Below are 21,454 nucleotides of genomic sequence, written 5' to 3' on the forward strand. Positions count from 1 at the left end.
GAGAAATACATAAGGAAGCTGCACACAGCTTCTGGGCCCTAGATCATGCCCAGCCCCAGGCCTGGGAAAGAGGATAGGGAAGGCGATTCCTCAGTGATCCCAGAAACCAACTTTGATAAGGAAGGGCTACCCAGAGGGCCAGCGGTTAGAAGGAGTGCCTTCAACACTAATAAACCAGAAGTGTAAATACGTTACTAAGAGAAAGCCTTGGGTCTTTCCCAGCTTTTCCAGCACCCAAGTTATTTCTTAGAAATGTTAGGGACCACAGGGAATTCTGTTTTCCTATCTAGGCAAAGTGCATTTATTCTGAAAGAGAAATGCAGCAGAGAACACTGGCTGCTATATAATCAAAGATCCTCCAAGACGTATTTTAAGACCTGCCCAAAAGCACTTAATGGAAGAGTAAAGGAGAAGACAGAGTCTACAAAATCTACCACAAAAGTGAAAAGGTCTACTTTGGCCATGAATTTAACCACGCAGGAGATTTGATTAGAGGAGACTGAAGCTTGACTCCGTTATCATAAGGCAATTTGCTTGCCTTACCCAATTGTCCTATTTACTTTTCTTCTTCTTCTTCCAGCACAGACTCTGGGCAGCATGTGGGGGTGGTGGTAGTTCTGCTACCTAATCTTGGTTAAGCAGCCCTGGAACGTCAGGAAAGTAGTCAGATTATAAACCTTTGGGGAAGATCCAATGGTTATCACCTGTTGATCTGTCTTGACCACCTGCTGATCAGTCTTGACCACTCCGAATTGAAAACGGAGTCTTGTCCTCACTTAAAAAGTGTCACGAGCCTAGATGCTAAGGATAAGCGTTGTTTTTATATTAGCAAGTATTTCTATACATACTGTTTGGTTTCTAGGGTAATGAGAATTATTTCAGGAAGAAAAAGGTATTTTTGGCAGAAACTAGACCAAGAGAAAAACAAGAGGTTGAGACTCATCTACAGTTTTGAAGACTACCCCAGAAATGATGAGAGCAGAGGGGTGCCAGGTGATAGAGAAGCTGGGTCCTTCTGTTCACCGGCTACATGGGAGGAAGCAGGCAAAGGGGACTGCGACTGAACCTAGGGGTCCTAAGAGTTTTCCAAAACTAGTATAAACTTAGATATAAAATAGGAAGACAGCACTTCCCTGCCTTAAAGAAATTCAGTTACAGGCCTGACAGGGGAAGTGATCATCATCCCCTAGCAGTTAAAAGATGAAATTGACATCATCTTGCAAGAGAAAAGCTGGTGGTTTTTGAACTTGGGGCAGGGTTGGGGGGGGGGACCTGCAACTTTATGATATGTGACTTGGGCTTTGTTATATTCAAGCAGATGTACACGCACAGAATTTCCGTGTTCAGAATCAAAAATGCTGCTATCTCCCAAATAACAAACAAAAACCAGGGCCAAGTTTCAAGCAGTGCTGAAGCGGCAGCCTCTGGAAGTAAAGGAAGTGGTTGCCAGGCTAGAGAACCAAAGAGGGAGAGGGTGGAGCTGGTACGAAGTTGTCCTGCATGGATGAGGCCGGACAGCCTCACTTCCTCGGGCCTCTCACCGTTCAGCCAGAGACACATCCTGTTTCTCCAAGCCTGATGCAGGAACCAGCTGTCTTTAGGGTTTAAAGTGATGAAAACCCCCACAAGTTTTGCCCTGATCCACTAGTATCTGCTCATGGTCAAACTTCCTTCAGAGAAACCTTCAAAGGAATCCAGATTCTTTTGGGATAGTTGTGTGTGATAGTTGCCCTTTTTAAATTTTGTTTTCTTAGTTTCTTTGAGCAGTAGATGTATGGACCCGTTTTGTTTTTAAATTCCCTGAAGTCAGGGCCCCTGGGTGGTGGTTAGGTGGCGGCCTACAGCTCAGGTCACAATCCTGGGTCCCCCACACAGGGCTTCCTGCTCAGCGGGGAGCCTGCTTCTCCCTCTCACTCTGCTGCTCCCCTGCTTGTGCTCTCTCTCTCTCTGTCTCTCAAATAAGTAAATAAAATCTTTAAAAAAAAAATCCCAGAAGCCTAGGGTGAATGAGAGGGGAGAAAACAAGTGTTTCCTGAACCCTGTTAATGAAAGATAGAGGGGCAGTCAGGTCCTTTTGTGAGCCTAAAAGGCTCGCAAAAATGCTATCTGTATATAAAGAGGTTGGAGGGGGTCTCCTGGGAACAAGTAAAAGACAACAGAACAGGAAAAGGAGAAGGCAAATGCTGAGTGTCCTTTAGAAGATACTCTACTTGCCAAAGAAGTGGCTAGATTCCTGCCTTCTATAAACACCAGAATATGGGGCAGTTATGATAGCTTGGTTCCTGAACTTTACATGATTTGGTTAGACGATATTCGTCTGTAAAGGATGTAAGAAAGGATGATCTCAAACTCCTTGTCCAAATGAATTGGCAACTATCGATGCATTTACCACGACAGGACATGTGCTTCTGCACATGAGGCTGCTTAACTGAATAAATAAAGCATCTTAAAGAACTTAAAAGTTTTCTTCTGCCCCAGATACCCATTCATGTGTAAGATGTTACCAAGTTCACTCTAACTATTAATTAGCGTTTGAACTTGTAATGACAATAACTGGAGCTTGGTAGTGACAGGATGAAGTTGTGTGGGTGGCCTCCGAGCATAGGGACATGCATAGTAATTAACCCTTTACTGACTCATGCTAGTCTGGGTTTGTTGCCTCTTAAAAATATTGCTTTCAAATGTCCCTGAATGCTAGTTATCATATACAAAATAAAATAATAGTTTTGGTTACTCCACCTCTTTCCTCCTCAGCACACAACAGACATAATAGGACTTCTGCAAAAAGATACAAGTTCAGGTGAAAAAAAACCTGTGGTGCTAATTTGAATTCTGATTTTAAATATCTAAAATGCACCTGACACCATGATCATTCCTAATTAGCATTTTGTGTAGCCGGTCCAGCTTATGATTCAACTGTTTTTGTGTTCACCCTCCGCCCCCACCACCCCTCACTGCTGATCCACATGAATGTTTCTCAAGCCTCTGCAGCATGAACAAGACATGATCCAGATCTGATTCCTTGGTTTTGCCCCAGTTAGGATCAAGTGGGGCTGAACACTCTCCACTGTAAGTCTCTTACATTGCCATCTTACTGTTTTCATGATTGTGAATGTCACTGTCTTGGGATGGGTTGAGAGCTCTGACATCAGTTCAGTATTGCTAATGGAAAATATCATTTACACAAGACTTTTTCCTGTCTGTGTTCAGCTGTGCAGAAATATACTGTCACCTTGGACGCCTGGGTGGCTCAGCAGTTGAGCGTCTGCCTTTGGCCCAGAGCATCATCCCAGGTCTGGGGATCGAGTCCCGCATCGGGCTTCCTGCATGGAACCTGCTTCTCCCTCTGCCTATGTCTCTGCCCCTCTCTCTGGGTCTCTTGTGAGTGAATAAATAAAGTCTTTAAAGAAAAAGAAGGAAAGAAAGAATAATACTGTCACTAAAGTGCCAGAATATGCTGATCTCAAGTAGAAGTTGTTGGCTGGTCAGATGACGGTCAACAGCCAGTCAGATGACGGTCAACAGCCAAGGAAGACATGAGTGAAAAATTATCATTTTGGCCATGTTTCTCTCTCTCTTTCTCTGTCTCCCCCATTCTTGAAATGAGGTTTGTAACACAGGCCTACACACAATATCGGGCTCAGGGAAACATGCCTGATTCCAAGCAAACAGGGAATGTTGTAGCAATACTCTAGTGCAGCTTCATGCCCCACCTCCCTCATCTTGCCATGTCATGGTTCTGACAGTGAGAGACGAAAGTGGCATCTCCATGTAGGACAAGGGGACAGCCCCTTCTAGTAGAAGTGATTCAAAAAGCAACAATAGCCAGAAATCAGAGGATCTTTGGGAACACACCTGAAGCAGGAGTTTGTCCAGAGATAGGCAGTTTATCCAGTGGTCTCTGCAATGGTGGAGACAACTCACAGGCATGTGCCAGAAAACCGCTTCGCTGCTGCAAAGTTTGTAATGATGACAGGATCCAGATGACCTGCATTTACCGTAGCCATACTTTACTGACCTGCTTTGAAAGTGGTATTTGAAAAGAATGTGAATCAAAAGCAGGATAATGGATACTTTTCCCGATTAAAAAAATATTTATCTATCAACTTATTTATCTTTGTGTTAGAATAACTACATGCCCTGAAAATAATGAGGTTCTGAAACCTAGCTCATTATCTGAAGAAAATATCAGACAGAGCATATAAAGATCGATCTTTTACCTAGCCAAGATGCTACGATGTAAGTAAAGGAGTTTTGTTTTAAAAAAATACACAGCTTCCCTCTGCCTGTGTCTCGCCTCTCTCTCTTTCTCTTTCTCTCTCTCTGAATAAATAAATAAATCTTTAAAAAAATAAAAAGAAATACATAGCTTATCACAAGAAAATGAGTAAGATGAGCCTGTAACTGAAGTAAGACTTAACACAACTAAGAATGGCATCAGATGGGATCCCTGGGTGGCGCAGCGGTTTGGCGCCTGCCTTTGGCCCAGGGCGCGATCCTGGAGACCCGGGATCGAGTCCCACGTCGGGCTCCCGGTGCATGGAGCCTGCTTCTCCGTCTGCCTGTGTCTCTGCCTCTCTCTCTCTCTCTCTCTGTGTGACTATCATAGATAAATTAAAAAAAATTAAAAAAAAAAAGAATGGCATCAGACAATTCCCAAGAGCACTTACTCAACAAATAAAAAATTAACGAAAGCAATATAATGCATTCTGAGTCTAGTGTTAATTTATGATACACTAGAAAAAGAAACTGATGTGACTGATGACCTGAATAATTAAATTTTTATGTAAAAATCAAAAGGTTAAAGTCCAGGACAGAAGTAAAATAAAGACTAAAATATAAAGTATCTGGACTTCAAAGACCTGTAATAATTTAATTTGAGCATCTACCACTGATAGAAATGGTGTCAACAGTTCTAGTAGTGAAAATCAAGTTATTGAAGGAAATCCATCATGTATGTTTATGTGTGATTTGAGGGGAATTAATCAGGCACAAACTTTTTAAAAAGCCACCTGTGTCAGCATTAGAGGAATGATTAGAATGTACTGGAACGGAAGGTACGGGTTATCGCGTTGGAATATTGGAAGCCATTTCTTTGGAGTGTAACCTAAGAGTGCTGCCCTGCACTCCCTTCCCTTTTGGGGGAAGGACAATTCTTGGAAGTGACGACTGTCAGTGATTTGTTTTGTTCTCAGGTTGCAAAACACAAAAAATGCTTTTCATCGCATATCAGGTAATGTGCATACTCAATAATCTGTAGATCCTTAACAGCCTTAAAACCAGGATTATGTGAAATATATCCCAGAAGGAACACCAGAATCCAACAAAAACTACCCAAACAACCCAATATCGCCTCTGGCTTTAGGAAGCAGAACTACCACATAATGTTTGCCCAGATCATCGCAACGCAACTAAAATCTCGTTGTAAAAAGTTGTCTAGTGCTAAAGAAAAAGCAAAGCTGTTTGTTCTAACTTCCAGAGGTGGGGGTGCTGGGTTGTGATACATAAGGATAAGGCACAGATGGTTAAAACTGCATCTTATAATATACAATGAAGAAAAATTTGTCTCTAAACTGAAAATGGTATTTTCAATCCATTACAACTAAAAATGGTATTTTCTATGAATGACTTCCATGGAAGAACACTGCCAACTCCAAGTACATGGAAAACACCTAGGAAGTATATTCAAACAGACACATAATATGTTAACCAAGGTAACAGACAAAAATATTACAAATTGTTGTTGAAAACAGAATCACGGGATCCCTGGGTGGCGCAGCGGTTTGGCGCCTGCCTTTGGCCCAGGGCGCGATCCTGGAGACCCGGGATCGAATCCCACGTCAGGCTCCCGGTGCATGGAGCCTGCTTCTCCCTCTGCCTGTGTCTCTGCCTCTCTCTCTCTCTCTCTCTCTCTCTCTCTCTCTCTCTCACTCTGTGTGTGTGTGACTATCATAAATAAATAAAAAATTAAAAAAAAAAAAGAAAACAATCACATCTAACAACACTCCAGTGAAATTCTGCTCCTCTGAACAGAACTACAAAACACGGGAGTACCAGGGACACAAAAGAGTTCATGATGCCAACACTCTGGGTGGCTCTGCCGAGTGTCAGGTGGGCATCTTAGCCACCCAAATTAATTACTTCAGGACACCCACTGGTCAGCAGGAAAAAAATTTTAAGGCCATCAATCTGTTATTTTGAGGAAGATAAAACATTCTTAAGCAATCAACAAACGCCTATTACTAACATTGGAAAAAACAGACTCAAACCGCTGAGCCCAAGTAGATGGACTGGAGGTATAATACTCATTGATGAAGACGGCACAGACCGTTATTCCTACAGAGCATGTGGCCTGGGTTTTTAAGAGCATATAAAGCAATTAAACGTTTTGCTCGTGTGATCTGTCTTACATTTATTACTCATATGCATACTCATATTTCTTTGTGGTTATTTTGTACGTCCTCCCTGTTCTTTCTTTCTTTCTTTCTTTTTTTCCCCAAACGTGTTAAAATTCCCAAGCAGGTAGAAACCCAACTACTGCTACTGATAGCAATAATCATAGTAATGCACATTTTTTTAGTGCTTCCTATTGGTTCAGTTAATCTCTGCAGCAACCCTAAAGGTACGTGTTACTGTTATTCCCATTTTTCAGTTAAGTTAGTTAAGATTTGAAGAGTAGGGAGGCCTGGGTAGCTCAGTCGTTTAAGACTCTGACTCTTGAGCTCAGGGCACGATCTCAGGGTCATGAGTTCAAGCCCTATGTAGGGCTCTGCGCTCAGCAGGTTGTCTGCTTGTGAGTCTCTCTCCCTCTCCCTCTGCCCTTTGCCACTGTGCTCACTCTCTCTCTGAAATAAATATTTTAAAAAAATTCTGAAGAGTAAAGGAATTTTTTCCTAGGAAAACAACAGTTCTAGGGGTTCAAGCCCAGATGAGACTGATGGTAAAACCCACAGTCTGGTCTCCACTGACCCCTGAACACTGAGCAGCGTGCAGGGTAGCATATAAGTACCGGGACGTGCTCCCTGCTCCTGAGGCGGGGCTTCAGGGCTTGTTTGTGAAGTATCTGTGTGTCTTTGGGCAAGTCACTTAACTTCTCCAGAAGAACAGGATTCTCTGCACACGTGAGTACTGGACTAATTGATCCCTAGCTCGAACTGTTCTGTTCCCATCCTGCATTTTCTGTTCCCACCCTACTGTCAAGAAATTCATTTGTTACGAATACATGCTGTGGTTCCCTAGGGTAGGTCTCTGTGAGTGTGTGTGCACGAGCGTGTGTACATGTTTGTGTGAGGCTGTTGCCCAAAGATTTTCATCAAAAACTCGTGAATCAAAATACTTAACTTCTAACTGCTTGTCTGAACTGCTTCTGGCTGGGTAGGTGTTCCAAATATTGGGCTGCTCTTACTATGGACTCGATTTTAAGGCACGCCTACTCCTTTCTTTTCTACACATGCTAATACATTGTCCATCTTGCCTCTGCTAATAGCCCATGAGTCTTAAACTTGGAGCTAGAAAAGTACAGCCTTTGTAAAGCACAAAAGAACACCAGTGGGTTGGTTTTTTGGTTTTGGGTGTTGTTTTCTTTTTTTTTTGGAGATCACACGAGGCCTGAATAAAAAGCTCTCCGGCCATTCAGAGGCTGCTTGCATTGTGCAGCTGTTCCTTGACTGCTGAGAACATCTCGCGGCTGACAATGCCCTACCTGAAGGAAGCCGCGCACATGGCGCTATTCAGGAGTTGCAGGACCTGGGATTTCTGCCAGTGATCACTGACTGAAAGATCGGGGGCCTTTTTTCTTGGTCAAACCCCGATAAGCATATTGCCGCTTGGCTGTTATTTTTTGTTGTTGTTGTTTGCCTGCCAGCCATTTGTTTCACAATTTTATTGCCATGAGGTCTTCCCAACACGCTGGCACTTAGGGGACTTTTTCTTCTCCTGTTTTGGTCCCACCTCCGTGAAATGTACAGGGAGACTTTGATTGGCCCGAGCCGGCTCCCAGTTAGCAGTTCATCCCTGCGTGCGCTCAGTTCCCATGACTCTGCTTCCCTGGGACAATGTCTCTTTCTTCACCAAGCTGATGGTAAATATCTGGTCAGCCTCATCTATTTAAAACCAGCCAAGCAGGAATCCTGGTGCAGGGGAGAGGATTCTTTTGTTTGTTTGTAAGTAAACAATGGACTCGACTCTTCCCAACTAAAATTAAATTCCAATCACTCTTAAAATAATACCAAAGAACTAATCTAATTGCAACAGGGAGGCGGAGGGCGATGAAGGCAGATTTACTGGTGTTGGCTGCAGCCTTGCCACTGTGCCTTCTGTGTTCTCTGACAGATGATTTGAGAGAACCTGCCGATGCAAGGGAAATTATTATCTTCCTCGCAGGTAGACAGAGCTGGGTAAACTAAAAGCCAGGTGGGCATCTTTATCCAAAATCATTTCCTTTTGAGTAAACGGGATTGAGTTGATGAAGCTATTTCACGGGTAGCATTTCATTTCTTCTATTTTTTTTTTTAATGCCTTAAAAACTAAAGAGCTATGCAAAATGACTAATGTCTCTTTCTGGTTTAGAACGTTCTAGAAGATCCCTGCTCTAATCAGTCTCAATAGAGGAAAATCTGGATTGATGAAAAATCAAGGGAAGCGGGTGTAGCCTGTGTTACAAAATCATTTACAGGAGGAGCCCCTGGAGCAGCACCTCCCGTCCTGTAGTTCTCATGTCATGACCTCAACCAAAGCTGAACGGGTGATGGAAGGTGCCTAATTCCCCCCGCCCCCCACCCCGTCCCCCAGATCAGCCCGTTTCCACTGTCCTGGAATAGGCAGGACACCAACACAAATAGGAATGCTGTAGGGTGCCAGCTGCAGCTCAGCTGGTGGGCAGCTGCCCATTTTCTCCATCAGGTTGCAGGCAGCCTTCTTGACATTTTTCACTCACACCTGAGACACCCATTTGTAAAGTCAGGATACAGAGTCAGGAAAGCTGCCATACTACCCTGATCGGTTTTGAACTGCACAAAATCCAAAGAACACCTGCTGATCAAGAACCCGCTGCTGCTTACTCGTCTGTGCCCACAACAGCCTCCTTCTGCCAACTGTGCCTTTTGTTCATCACTGCAATTTCTACTCATCTCCACCCAAATCTCTCCTGTCCGCTTCCCCTAACCACTGCCAGGCCAACCCTGCGTTTGTGCAGACTTGCAGTTCTGCATCCCCCTTGCTGTCCGGCTTCCCTGTTTCCCCGCCAGGCCGATGACCTTGTTACTTGGTCTAACTTTAGCCTCCTCAGTTGGGCAAGGTCACCCCCCACCAGTTTACTTCTTCTTCCTACTGGATTCCTTTCATTGGGGCACCAGGCTGCTCTCCTTCCTGCCTGCCTTCACGCCACCCTGGTCATTATTCTCAACACAGTGTCTCTCAACACAATGTCTTTTCTTTAGAACCTCATTTCCTTAGAAAAGGACAGGTATGTGTATTCGGCTAAATGCTTTTCTCCCCCAGGATGAGTGGCCTGGTTTATGTATATGTAAGGATGAGTAAGGCATTTCAAATGCTAGAAAGCTTAAAATGTGAATTTCTTCTAGTCATTCCTTATTCAGTTATGTCTTTGGCTGTGTTCCTTCTAGAAAAGGCTTCTGTACTAAAAGTATAGATTTTATGCAACTGTTCATTCATTCATTCATTCATTCATTCAATAACTATGTGCTCCACATGGAGCTCAGCACTGAGTGTCTTGTGGTGGATAAAAAGGACATGACTCAAGGACTCATGGGACTCACGGCCTAGTGGAGGCACATTCAACCAGCAAGCATACAAGTCCATTTTCCATTACAGTCTGTGGTCACTAGCATAAAGGACAAGAATAAGGTGCCATGAAAAAGACTGTTGTGGTGAAGGGGAGGTGTCGGGAACCCACATAGATGGTTTGGTCACAGAACAGATCCCCAAGGAGGGAACATCTGAACTAAGATCCACAGCAGGACGAGGAGACAGCCAGGGGAGCCCAGGGGGAAGAGTTCTCTAGGCAGAGGGTTCTCCAGGCAAGAAGGAGCTCTAGGAGGGGTGCGAACGGATGGCTCATTTGGTTAAGCGCCTGCCTTCTGCTGGGGTCATGATGTCAGGGTCCTAGGATCGAGCCCCATGTCGGGCTCCCTGCTCAGGGGAAGTCTGCTGCTCCTCTGTCTTTGCTGCTCCCCTTGCTTATGCTCTCTCTCTTCTCTCTCTCTCTGTCAAGTAAATAAAAAGGAGCTTTCAGGTATTTGAGGACCCAAAAGACTGTCTGGGTGGGATGTGAAGGAGGGAGGGGGCAGGGCTCTCAGGAGCTCAGCTTGCAGGAGTCTGCATGTTGTTCCAAGCACCCTGGGGAGGAGCCGAGTGACAAGGTCTCATTTAGGTTCTCTACACACGAATTCAGCACAACTCAGCACAGCGGTGATGGCAGTGGGGATGGACAGAGGGAAGGGAGCTCCAGCTGTGTTCAGGAATGACCCACAAGCTTGCTGAGATAAGCCACTGGGTTCTGTCTTTGGGCTTTGTGAGAGCACTTCTGGTGGTTATGGGCACGTCAACAGGCTGGGAGAGAAAGGGCCAAGAGCTGAGCCGCCTCTTTGGGGGAGGGTGGGAGATGATGCCAAAGGCATGGGAAGGAAGGGGCAGCCTTGGGTGCCAGTGGACCCCGGAAGCCTGGAGGTGCAGAAAGGTAAGGGAGGACCTCAGTTTTATCCACCCGGTGGAGGTGAGGCCTCTGCCTTGAGATGGGAGAGGGGTTGGGAAGAGAACAGTAGGGCCTCACTGCCTCCCCAGTCCAGAGGGGCTGCTTCTGAGCCAAGAACCAGGACCGAGGAGCAGTTTGCAGCTTTGCCACATTTGTTCTGCAGCCCTTCCAAACAGCTCTGCACGCTCCTTCCCCAGCAGTGCTGCCTCGCTCCAGAGAAGAGCGCCCTGCCCTGATGTACTTTGGAAAGATTTTCAATAACAAGGGCTTTCTAAATAACTTTCAGTTTAACCAGGAAATCACTCACCCAGAACGCCCCTCCCCCAAGTACTGCAGTTAGTCAAAAGTTTTACTGAAACATGTCAGCAGTGAAAAATCCGAAGGCCGCTAAGCAGGCGCATCAGAAATCCCACATCTGCGCACAGAGCAGCAGCGGCCGGGGCTCCTTAAAGGCTGCTCGTTTCCAGCCCTTCATGTGCACTGCTGAGGCGCACCAAGGGTTTAAAAAAAAATGGGGAGACGGGGAGGGAACAAACAAGGAAACCTGCAGCTCTGAGTAGAAAAACAGCCCATGCAGAGAAGTCAGTAGCACATGTGTTTATTTAGGTGCGCGCCACGTTTTAAAATGTTGACCTGGAAACTGATCAATAGCTTTGCATAGTTGGAGGGGACAGTTTAAAGGACTCGAAAGAACAAAATGTCATGTAAGGGGTGCAGAGGATTCATTTTAGAACAGGGCTGTAAGAATGTGTAAAGGACACACACAGGGCCAAGTGAAGGTGTGTTGGTGAGCTGTTGGCAGAGGGCATGGGGAAACCTGATCCTGCACTTTGTAAATTATAAACTGTTTATACCTGTCATCTCTGTCTGGGTCTGTGCTAATGACACTTTAACAATTGGCTTGTGTGTGACAGAGCAGCAAGTGCCAGCAGTTTCAAAGCCAACCACGGCCAAAGGCATTGTTTCGGACGTCCGCGGGAGTTTGAGGGAAAAGGACCAGGCCTTGGAAGGAAAGGGAGGACTTGGACCACTGGGGTTCGGTGCTTTCACAAGGGTGGCCCTGGAAATGTGTCCAGGTAAACTGGATCTGAGCATGCAGTTATACCCCCCACAGGGACCCAAATGCCTCAGAGAGACTAACTCCTGGGTCCCACTATTCCTCAAACTGGAAGGACCAATGGGTCCATCTAGTGTGTGTACGGTCAGGATGTTGGGTCCACCTGGCTTACAGAGCTGTGGTCGGAATTGTGGATTTTTAAATCCTTAAAGCTGTGTTCCCTCTTTTTTCCGCACTCCAGACCCTCCCCCCACCCTCCTCACCACCCAGTGTCTAGTACAATGCCCCATGCACAGACTAATAGACACTTACGAAACGTGTAGTAAACTCAGGATTTGGGAAATACTATAATTAGTGGGCAGGGTACCTAGTAGTTAGAGATGTGGACTTTGGAGCCAGCTTGCCCAGGGTTCAAGTCCATATAACCCTACTTACTGATACGTGACCTGGGGAAGTCTCCTCACCTGTATGATGGGAATAATAATGGCATGCGGCATGCGTCTCAAGGGGCTGTGAGGATTAAGTGAGTCATTACACATAAAGACTTAGATCTGGAGGCACCTGGGTGGCTCAGTGGTTGAGCGTCTGCCTTTGGCTCAGGTCGTGATCCCGAGGTCCTGAGGTCCTGGGATCCGGTCAGCATAGGGCTCCCCATGGGGAGCCTACCCCCCTCTGCCTGTGTCTCTGCCTCTCTCTCTGTGTCTCTGCCTCTCTCTGTGTGTCTCTCATGAATAAATAAATAAAACATTAAAAAGAAAGACTTAGATCTGAGCCTGACACATGGTAAACACAACAAAATATGACTGTTTTGCAAAAATAAATCCCTCTTGAGCAGAGGGACCCCTTCTGAAAATACACCACCTAAAATGATGGCAAGCAGGCATTTTTTGGTCACTTGATTAAGGAAGGTTCTACAACTTCTTCATATATATATTCCAGGTAAAAATTTTAGATTAGTATGGGTTTTCACTCTTTAGAAGCCCAAAATACGATTGTATACAAATTGTACACAGTTTTGCTTAAAACAAAGCAGACAAGTAGGAGTCTTTTTAAATAATAAAGTAAGCTTTTAAAATATTTTTTCCTCTTAAAAAAACTTAAGATTCTGTTTCCGTTTAGAAACAAATTCACATCTGGGATGCCAAATTTCAGTCTTAATACAGTATGGAACAGCTGAGTTATAATTTTTTAACCTCCCAGAACATGCAGAGTTCTGATGGGAAGATGGGAAAGGACATTTATCTTTTCAGCTGCGTGAAAATGAAACCCACAATATTTTAGTGAACTGAAAGAAAAATACGTATTAAAAATTAAGGCCGTGTGTAACAGGGAGTGTCTGCGTAGCTACGACCCTAGAATTGGTACAATTGCCTACTATACAGACTATGATGCCCTTTACCGATTATTATAAGTAATAGTGCCTTTTACAGTAGAATGAAGGTAATGTAAATAGTGGTTATTTTCATTTTAAGATACTTAAGTATTTATATTTATTTCCAATGGATGGCTGTACAGCCATATTGAATAAAAGCCACCTGCTGATTAGAAGAACAAAACACAGCACTCAAAGAAAAGGGGAAGATGCTGATTAAAGTTGGTCACTTATTACTTAGTTCTAGATCTAGTTTGGAATAGTTCTCTTCGAGCTGTGTCTCAAGATATTAAAGTACTTGGTTGAAACATAAAGTATTCTGTTTATCACTCTTCATACTAAACAGATTTCTTTATTGACACTGGCCAGATTCTTTGTTTTTGTTTCTCTTTTCTTTTGACGCCTGAAGTTAATACACCCTTAAGAGGCCCGTTTACATGTCCACCCAGTACCCGCAGAGCCTTGGCTTATTATTATGCCAGTTTCACAACCAGAATCCATTAGTTAATTTAACAGAGTCAGAGAAAAACTCATTTGTCTCCTTCAGTGTGTTGCACAGAGTGACACGGGGTCAGGCATTATCTGGTGGAGGGGGACAGTGAAATTAAAGTCCCCGGGTCCCATCCGGTCACAGCAGCAGAATGGATGATTATTGGGCTGGATATAATTATAGAGCCACAGCAGCCCCCCACAATACACTGGCTATCTGCCCAGCGCAAAGGTTTAAATCCCTAATTTGTTGCGGGCTGGACTGTCCGTGAAGGAGCCGCGCATTCTTGGGTGCCATCAATCACAACTTACAGATAGGCAACTACTGCTGTTTGCATTCTGGAAGCTTGGCAGCTTGTTAGGGTTCAGCCTACTTTTCCGACCGAAAGATAGGGTGCAGGGCTGCAGGAAGGCTTTTAGTGGCGGCAGAAGGATGACACTTCTGCCAAGGTCCTAGCGCAGGCTCATTAGCTGAGTGGAAATTTGAACCCCGTCAGTTTCAAAGGTCTACTTAGTACACCTACAGAGTCATCTGTTTCATGAAGTTAGTGTACCTGAGCTGGCTGCCTGGCTAATCAACTGCTCCTGCGGCGGGAGCACTCTACCGCGGAGCCCCAGGGGGATGGAGTGGGGCGAGGGGCGCTGCTCCTCAGGACGCGGCAGGAGGGGGGTTGCGGTGTGTGTGTGTGTGTGTGTGTGTGTGTGTGTGTGTGTGCTGGGGGCGGACCGTCCTTTAAATGCGCACTTCCAGAAGTCCGCATTGTGTTTGTAAGGCAGAAACAGGGCAGGAAGCTCATGCAGGCTTGTTATTTACTTTTGGTTCCAAAGGATGAAGTTGGAAAATGAGAAAAGAGACCATGCGCTACGCTAATCACTCAAGAATAGTATCCAATTGTTAAGAGAGGAAATGCAAAAAGGAAAAGGAAGCGGTAGAAAGGGCTCCACGTTTTGTTGATTAGGTGTTTAACCTCTGCTGAGCCTGGCGAGTGCAAACTGCTGTAGGGCCACCTTCACTAAAATGATCTGACCTACAGGAAGCTGTAACCTGCGACTTTACATCCTACACAAGTTGGTAATTAAACTAAATTCTGTATGTTCTCTCCCTAACTCCCCCCCCACACACACACACACTCTTTTTTGGGGGAAAGAGGGAGGGACCTCAAAGTTGTGTCTTTGTTCCTTTTTCAGGATGGCTTTATGGTGTTTAGTTAGACTTGAGAGTTAATCAGTTGAGAGCGGTTTGGATGTTAAAATTTAATCTTATCTAAGGTTTTGTGGTCTCAGGGTTGACTTTTAACTGAAAGTTATTACTGGCTTTCGGGCTATGCTGTTAACTCTTGACTGCTTAATATGAACCATCAGACTTCTGAGAACCAACTGGGTTGACAGAGAGACATGAGAACATGGGATCTTATCCCTTTGTCCCAGCACAGAGCTAGAACATCAGTTATTCAGAGGAAGATGGAGAATTCCTTCTCCAGCCTCATGTATACTTGTATCTTTTCATGGCCTATTGGGTACAAAAGATGACTTTCTCAAAATACTTATGTGAGATACACTTCCCTCTGCATAGAAAAGAAGTCCACATATTCCTTGCACTGAATCATTAGAAATAGTTTATTTTATTTTGCAAGCCCCAAATCCATTTGTTTAGTTTGGCAATAATTGTCTTTTTTGGCCATGTTTAATTTTCTTTAGCATTTTGGAAGATCCAACCCCACCCATTTTTAGGGCAGCAACGTTCAATTGCTTAGCTCTGATGACAAAGTGTTTAATGTCAAGTATGACTGTGAAGAATTAACCTCTGTCTGGATGGACATTTTGCTGGTAGGAGCCTTAAGTAACAATTTAAACTTCATTGTCAGGAGTAGATAAAATAAATATCATCTCTTTACACCCAGGGGATTCTGGGCCAGCTGTATCTTTCTGAGGTTTTATTTCATTGTCCACACAATTGAATAAAGTATCTACTCTAATGCAATATTAAGGTCACAGATTTAATAATATAGAACTTGGGGAATGCAAAATTTACTTTTCTCAAGATAACAATTTCTTCTGCGTGATGGGCATTATATGCACTTAAGCTATGCTTTCAGTAATGTAACTAGGTCAGGGATTTCAAAGAATGTGGAGGTGTTCCTGTTACTGCACCAATACCATCCTCTTACATTTATATTTCAAGAGCCTGTATATGCAAGTAAAAGGCAAACACTATGTCAGTCTGATGTGTGTTACCAGGGCATATAGACTTAAATAGGGTTTCTGAGACCAGCTAGTACTAAGGCCTTTTTAAAAAGAAAACTCTGGTGCAATTTATGGTAACTGCTCCAAGGCTCCAATGTAATGACAAAGTGAGCTAGGTGAGTAAATCTAAGCGTTTCTTAGGAAAATTAAAACTTACAATGTGTAGCATTCTTCTCATAATGCATAGGTACTTGTACTTTATTTTGCAATTTGTTATTGATATGTCCGCGTGCCCCATAAATTGTAAATCCTCTGAGAACAGAGACTGTGTATTTGATTACTTGTTTGCTGATCCATTTGTTTGTCCATCAAACATTTGTTAGGCCTTGCCAGGTTCACCTTCTCGTGGTGGGCAGGTTACTAAACAAATAATGTCAATTGGATCACTCTGATAGAGCTTTTTCATGTGGAAGAAAGGAAAGAGTGATTAGTGATTAACTGGGGGGGGGGTATCAGGGAAGACTTCACAGAGGAAGTGATATTTGTTGAAGAGTGAGTGTCTTAAGGGAAGGGGTAGGAATTTTCAAGGTAGGAAAAAGAATGGGATGGAGAAGTGGGTAGGGAAGGAGGTTGGGGATCAATGGGGAAAGCACTCTTCCTTAGTCAAGGGATGAGTGGTATAAGATCAAAGGAATGAAAGGAGAGAAGAGAAAGCACAAGAAAATCCAGTTGGAGCCATCCTTGCAAACTCCTTCAATTCCACTGACTTGTGAGAAATGCTCAACCTCATTGGTGTGGGCGGTTCGCTGAGACCCTGGTGTACATTCTTAATCCCAGGCATAGGCAGAAAAGCCACGGCACTAGGACAAGGCCTCGCCTAGGACTGCTAGGTCAGGTGGGAGGATTCCAGAGAGCACCCCTACTGCCTGCTTCCCAAGGTCTTCTGCATTAGCCATCCCTTACCCTTCATACTGGCCACAGTGTCTTGTTCATAAACACAGACAATCAATACTCAATTCTGGTGTCTTTCGTAAAAGGGCCTCTCCCTGTGAGGTGCCCGTACAGTGGCTGGAAAGAGGGATATGAATGAGACAGGTCAATAATGAGGAACACCAGTGACCACAGACAATGGTTCCTCCTTTTCACATGGATGTGGCTCTGAAAACTGCATCATAAAAAGCGCAGCCCTCTCTCCTGAAAGGAGTAATTTTAAACTTCAGTAAAGTTTTGGTTAAGCACCCAACTGCAGCTGCTGTCTTCTGAGAAGGGCAGCTGTGCGCCAGGGAAACCCGTGTGGGCAGCGGCCACGCGAGACGCAGAGGCTGTGGTTGGAATTTGGGGGAAGGGGACAACGAACTATAGTGAGGCAGTATTTTTAGGAAACCAGTGATGCATTAAGTGTACAAAATCCAAAATGTGGAAATGTGAGGATACCTCCGGGTTTCCAAATGCCAACCCCAGGCTCAAAGGGGATTGAGAAGAAAATGGAAGCACACATTTATTAAACACCTCTTTACAGGCGGGTACTTCTAAGTCCTAATAACAACCATATGCAGAGAAAGCGTCATTATCCCACTTGTAGCGGACAAGCCCAGGGCTTACTGAGATTATAAATAAACTAACCCATGGCCACTTATCTACTAACAGAAGGAATGAGATGGAAACCCACTAGAAGGAACACAAGCCCAATCGAGCAAAGACTTCTTTTGTTCACCGAGAAATCCTCAGTGCCTAGATCATACCTGGCACACAGTAGGTGCGCAGTGATTGTTTTCTGAAACGGTCCAAGCTCCAAAACAAAGCCCATGTTTACAAAGTGGTCAGGGTCAAGTTAGTCTCAGAGAAGACCAACTTTTGTACTTGTCCCCGGGATAAAGGAACACCTGGGACAGGTAAGTGGGCAGACACTCAGTGAGGTGGGAAAAACAAACAAGACAGGGAAGATGAAGAGTTAAGAGGTCTGTGCCCAAAATATTGTTTCTTGTGCTAGTAAAAAAAAAAATGTTTTCCTTGTCCCTGAAATAAGAGCTAAGACAAAGCATAGAACATCTGGCCCTTAAAGAATATCTTCTGAAAAGAGAGAGAGAGAGAGACAGAAAGAGAGAGAGAGAGAGAGAGAGTATACACACATAATCATACATTCTAGAGGTTAGGAACCTGTAAAAATAAATGGTTGCATTGAAAGAGGTTTGTAACCTTAACTATAGCATTTGCTAGTGAAACTGTAATTACTGTTGTGTTTTTGGTGGCGACTGTTCGTGATTTTTTTTCAGGGCCTGACAGCTGCCCTCTTGGTATTTGTTTCTTGCTAGGGAGCCCATGATTCCCAACTCTGAGCTTATAATGAGGAAAAGAAGACCATACAAATAACATGAAAAGGAGTATGAACTGAATATCGCCAGAGAGACAAATCACATATTCTATGCTGCTTTAATTGGAAAGCATTTCTTTCGTGGGGTTACTCTCTTCCTCAGCTAAGATAATTAAGTCTGGGCTGACACTGGTGACCAGCTACTGATGATGTATCGTCAGTTACTAACAATGGAGGCATCAGTAATCAAAATTTATATTTCCCAGGTTACTGGGGCACAGTTGAGGAGAAAAGCCATTTTGATAAGGCTGGGAGATAGGCTTCCTAACCCAGGATTCGCATGGCCTCTACTCCATAGCATCTGGGAGGGTTGATTAGGTCTGCTTTATTTCAGCTCTGTCATAAAAGAGAACATACCTATTGTCTGTGTTTACATTAAAAAGATGTTGCAAGCCTCATGCTAGAAAAGGAGTCTCTGCCCGGCTCCTTGTCATTTTTAATGGATTAAATTATATTTTCTTAGTGGTTTGGCATGGAGGTAGGTGGGCACAAAATAGACTTCGATATTTTAAAAGCCACCCCATGCAGCTGGCCCAAGTACAAGTTTTTTGAATCATGATCAATTATCCCTGGGTAGAGCTAAAGGCACTGAAATGGAAGGATTAGGATTATAATTTGGATTCCATTTGTTTCAACCAGCGGTTCCCAAACTTTTCTGGTTTGGAGAATCTCCTGGGGATCTACGAAAATTTCCAAAGCCCTGGGATCGCCCCCCCCCCCCAGACCAATTAAGTCACAATCACTGGGTGTGGGACACAGGCATCCTTAATTTGTGAAGCTCTCCAGGCGATTCCATAGTCCTGACAAGTCTGGCAAACACGGGTTTATGCTTGCGGCGCAGCATGTGTTTGCATTTAGCTGTGGACAGAGCAGCATCCACTCGTGGAGTGAGGAGAAGGGAACACATGCGATCCAGGGGGCAGCAGCTGCCTCCAAGGTTCAAGGTGGAGTTGAAACTGGATTCTGAAGCCACGGTCTCCCTCCCCAGTGAGAGCAGCAGCATCACAGTGGTTGCAAAGGACCCTGGGGGAGAAGGGGAACCGAGGAAGAAGAAATGAGCCTTTGCTCCTGGCTTGGCACCCAGCTCAGCAGAGAAGTGGAAAGGTAAGAGGGGGCAGTGCCCTGTAGCTGGCCTTCCAGAAAGAGACGCCAGGGTAGGACGAAGGATACTTTTTAACAGGCCATATGCCAGTACAGTGGGTCCCTCTCTACCCTGCCCTCTTCGCTCTGCTGAAGTCCTATCTTCTCTCCAGTCCAGGCAATGTCCTCTCCTCTCTGGGAATAGTCGTTCTGGGAGAGTCTAAGGTGACCATTCCCGAAAGAAGAACTGCATTCTGCTTCTCAAAAGTCTGGCATCCTTTAGGGATGCTCAAGAAGCAGCCTTTGGCCTTCCTTTGACCTGGAAGGTGAACACCAAGAGAGGGGCAGGGTCACCAGAGGACATGGGGGCAGGAGGCTGCCCAGAAATGAACACGCAATGAGAGGGAAAATCAAGTTCCCATACACAGCCCTGGAATCTTGTTTATGGAAAATAAAAAATATGAAGGGTATTTGCTTTGAGCTCATCTGACTCTTTCGGTTTGACTTCACTGTGCCCTACCCTTCTGAGTTGATTTACATTTTTATTTGAAAGCTTTTAAATGAGGCAGCCATTCACATGGCATGCAGAAGGGTTTGTGGTGCTATGTAAACTACCCACCACCATATATACCCGTCTGTGTCACAGATTGTCACAGATACACTCACAGAGTTGCCACTTGATGCCACAATGCCCATCAATGCCCCTCACCCTCATCCTGTCTTCCAGAATGTTACTATTGACTGGACAGACTGTGAAGGGATGGGGTCCTGGGGAAGACTGTGGGAACTGCCAGCTATTGGGCAGCTTGAGTTCCAGGTCTGCCTCGGGAGACATAGATTTGAAAAAATAACTAGTTTTGGTTTTTTTCCAAAAAATGAAACACATGCATGAGATTTAAAAAAAATTAAAAAACAAAACAAAACCTAGAAGAGTACAATACAAAAAGGGAGTTTCTTTCCCACCTCTGACCTCCAGTCCTCCTCCTTCAGAGATGAACCTGTGTTACCAGATGCCTGTATAATAGAACTGGAATCTTCACAACACTTCAGAAAATCAGTCTTGGCTTCTAGTTACATTTTCGTTTTAAAAGATGCCCCTTTCACAACCACCATGGAACTCAAAGTGGTGGTTCAAAGCCACTTGAATTAAAATCAACAAATATTTAGCAAGTACCCCCGATGTACCAGATGCTGCCTAAGCAAGACATTGGAATGGAGGATTTTACATGTACACCTTTCAGGTTTTCTGGTGCATAATCAACTCATCTGATTTTATGTCTTTGCTTTAAATCCTTTTTTCAGAAACAGATCATCTCTTTCTTGCCCCCCACCCTCCCCTCCACCCCCTCATTTCACTTCTGAGCCTTTCACACATTCCCTACTTTGAGAACTGTTTTAAGCCCAGATATCTGGGTGGGTGGTACGTTCTGGCCAAAGTACTCTCTCTCATACCTTCTCCAGATGGACTGGCTCAAGGATCTAATATTCCCCAAAGAAATAAGCCTTCTATAAGCTGTAGAAGAAGAGGAGCTACAGTGCTCAGTGTAGACACACATATGTGCTGAGGATGAGAGGTGGGCCATGACAAAGTCAACATCCCCACCCAAGTCTTGCCTGCAAAGGGGAAACACCCCTACTCTGTAGCCCACTGAGGCACTGTGGGCTGACCACACAAATGAGTGCCCTACAGCCCCCTCCAGCTCCAGCCAGCAGCATCTGTATGTGTTCTCCAGCTGGCTGGCCCAGCTGTTCTGGTGTCAGGAGAAAGTTATGAGTCACTGGGAAGGGAATTGAGATGAGAATGGAATTAAATCATCTCTTGGGGTCTATATGTCATTGGCAATAGGGTCTTAGTAACAAGCCAGTGGATGACATTCACCCCCAGAAAGGCCACACACCAGAGCTTAACTTTGGATCCCACACTTCAAGTCTTCCTCGAAGCCTTGCAGAGTTGAGAAGAGGTGGGGCAGTATGGATGCCAGATGTTCCCACCTCAAAAGACCTCTGGTGAGTGTCTGTGATGTTCATTAGGTTATGACCATCTCTCCTATGTGCACTTTTTGGCTACCAACCTACCACCTATACAAGCTGCTGGTCAGACTGGGATCCTGAATGAAAAAACCCTGGCCAAAGCCTGAGGACTTTCTCTTTGGTCCTTTGATTCTAGGCAGGTTATTTCATCAACAGAAC

The 21,454-nt window shown here is 44.6% G+C and overlaps 1 protein-coding gene across 3 annotated transcripts in view; it reads left to right on the forward strand.

Annotated features, from left to right (window-relative positions):
- SEMA6A (semaphorin 6A) overlaps window positions 1-21,454 on the forward strand; it is a 127,339-nt gene that overhangs the window by 29,290 nt on the left and 76,595 nt on the right. Inside the window, exon 1 of one of the 3 annotated variants that reach the window (XM_055301821.1) lies at window positions 19,255-19,288. The exons of the other annotated variants lie outside the window; for them this stretch is intronic. The gene's annotated coding sequence lies outside the window, so the exon portion shown is untranslated. Of the gene's footprint in view, window positions 1-19,254; window positions 19,289-21,454 lie in introns of those variants that run through there. 3 annotated transcript variants of the gene reach the window in all.

The sequence above is a fragment of the Nyctereutes procyonoides genome, unplaced genomic scaffold, assembly GCF_905146905.1.
Source record: "Nyctereutes procyonoides isolate TBG_1078 unplaced genomic scaffold, NYPRO_anot_genome, whole genome shotgun sequence".
Classification (NCBI taxonomy): Eukaryota; Metazoa; Chordata; class Mammalia; order Carnivora; family Canidae; genus Nyctereutes; species Nyctereutes procyonoides.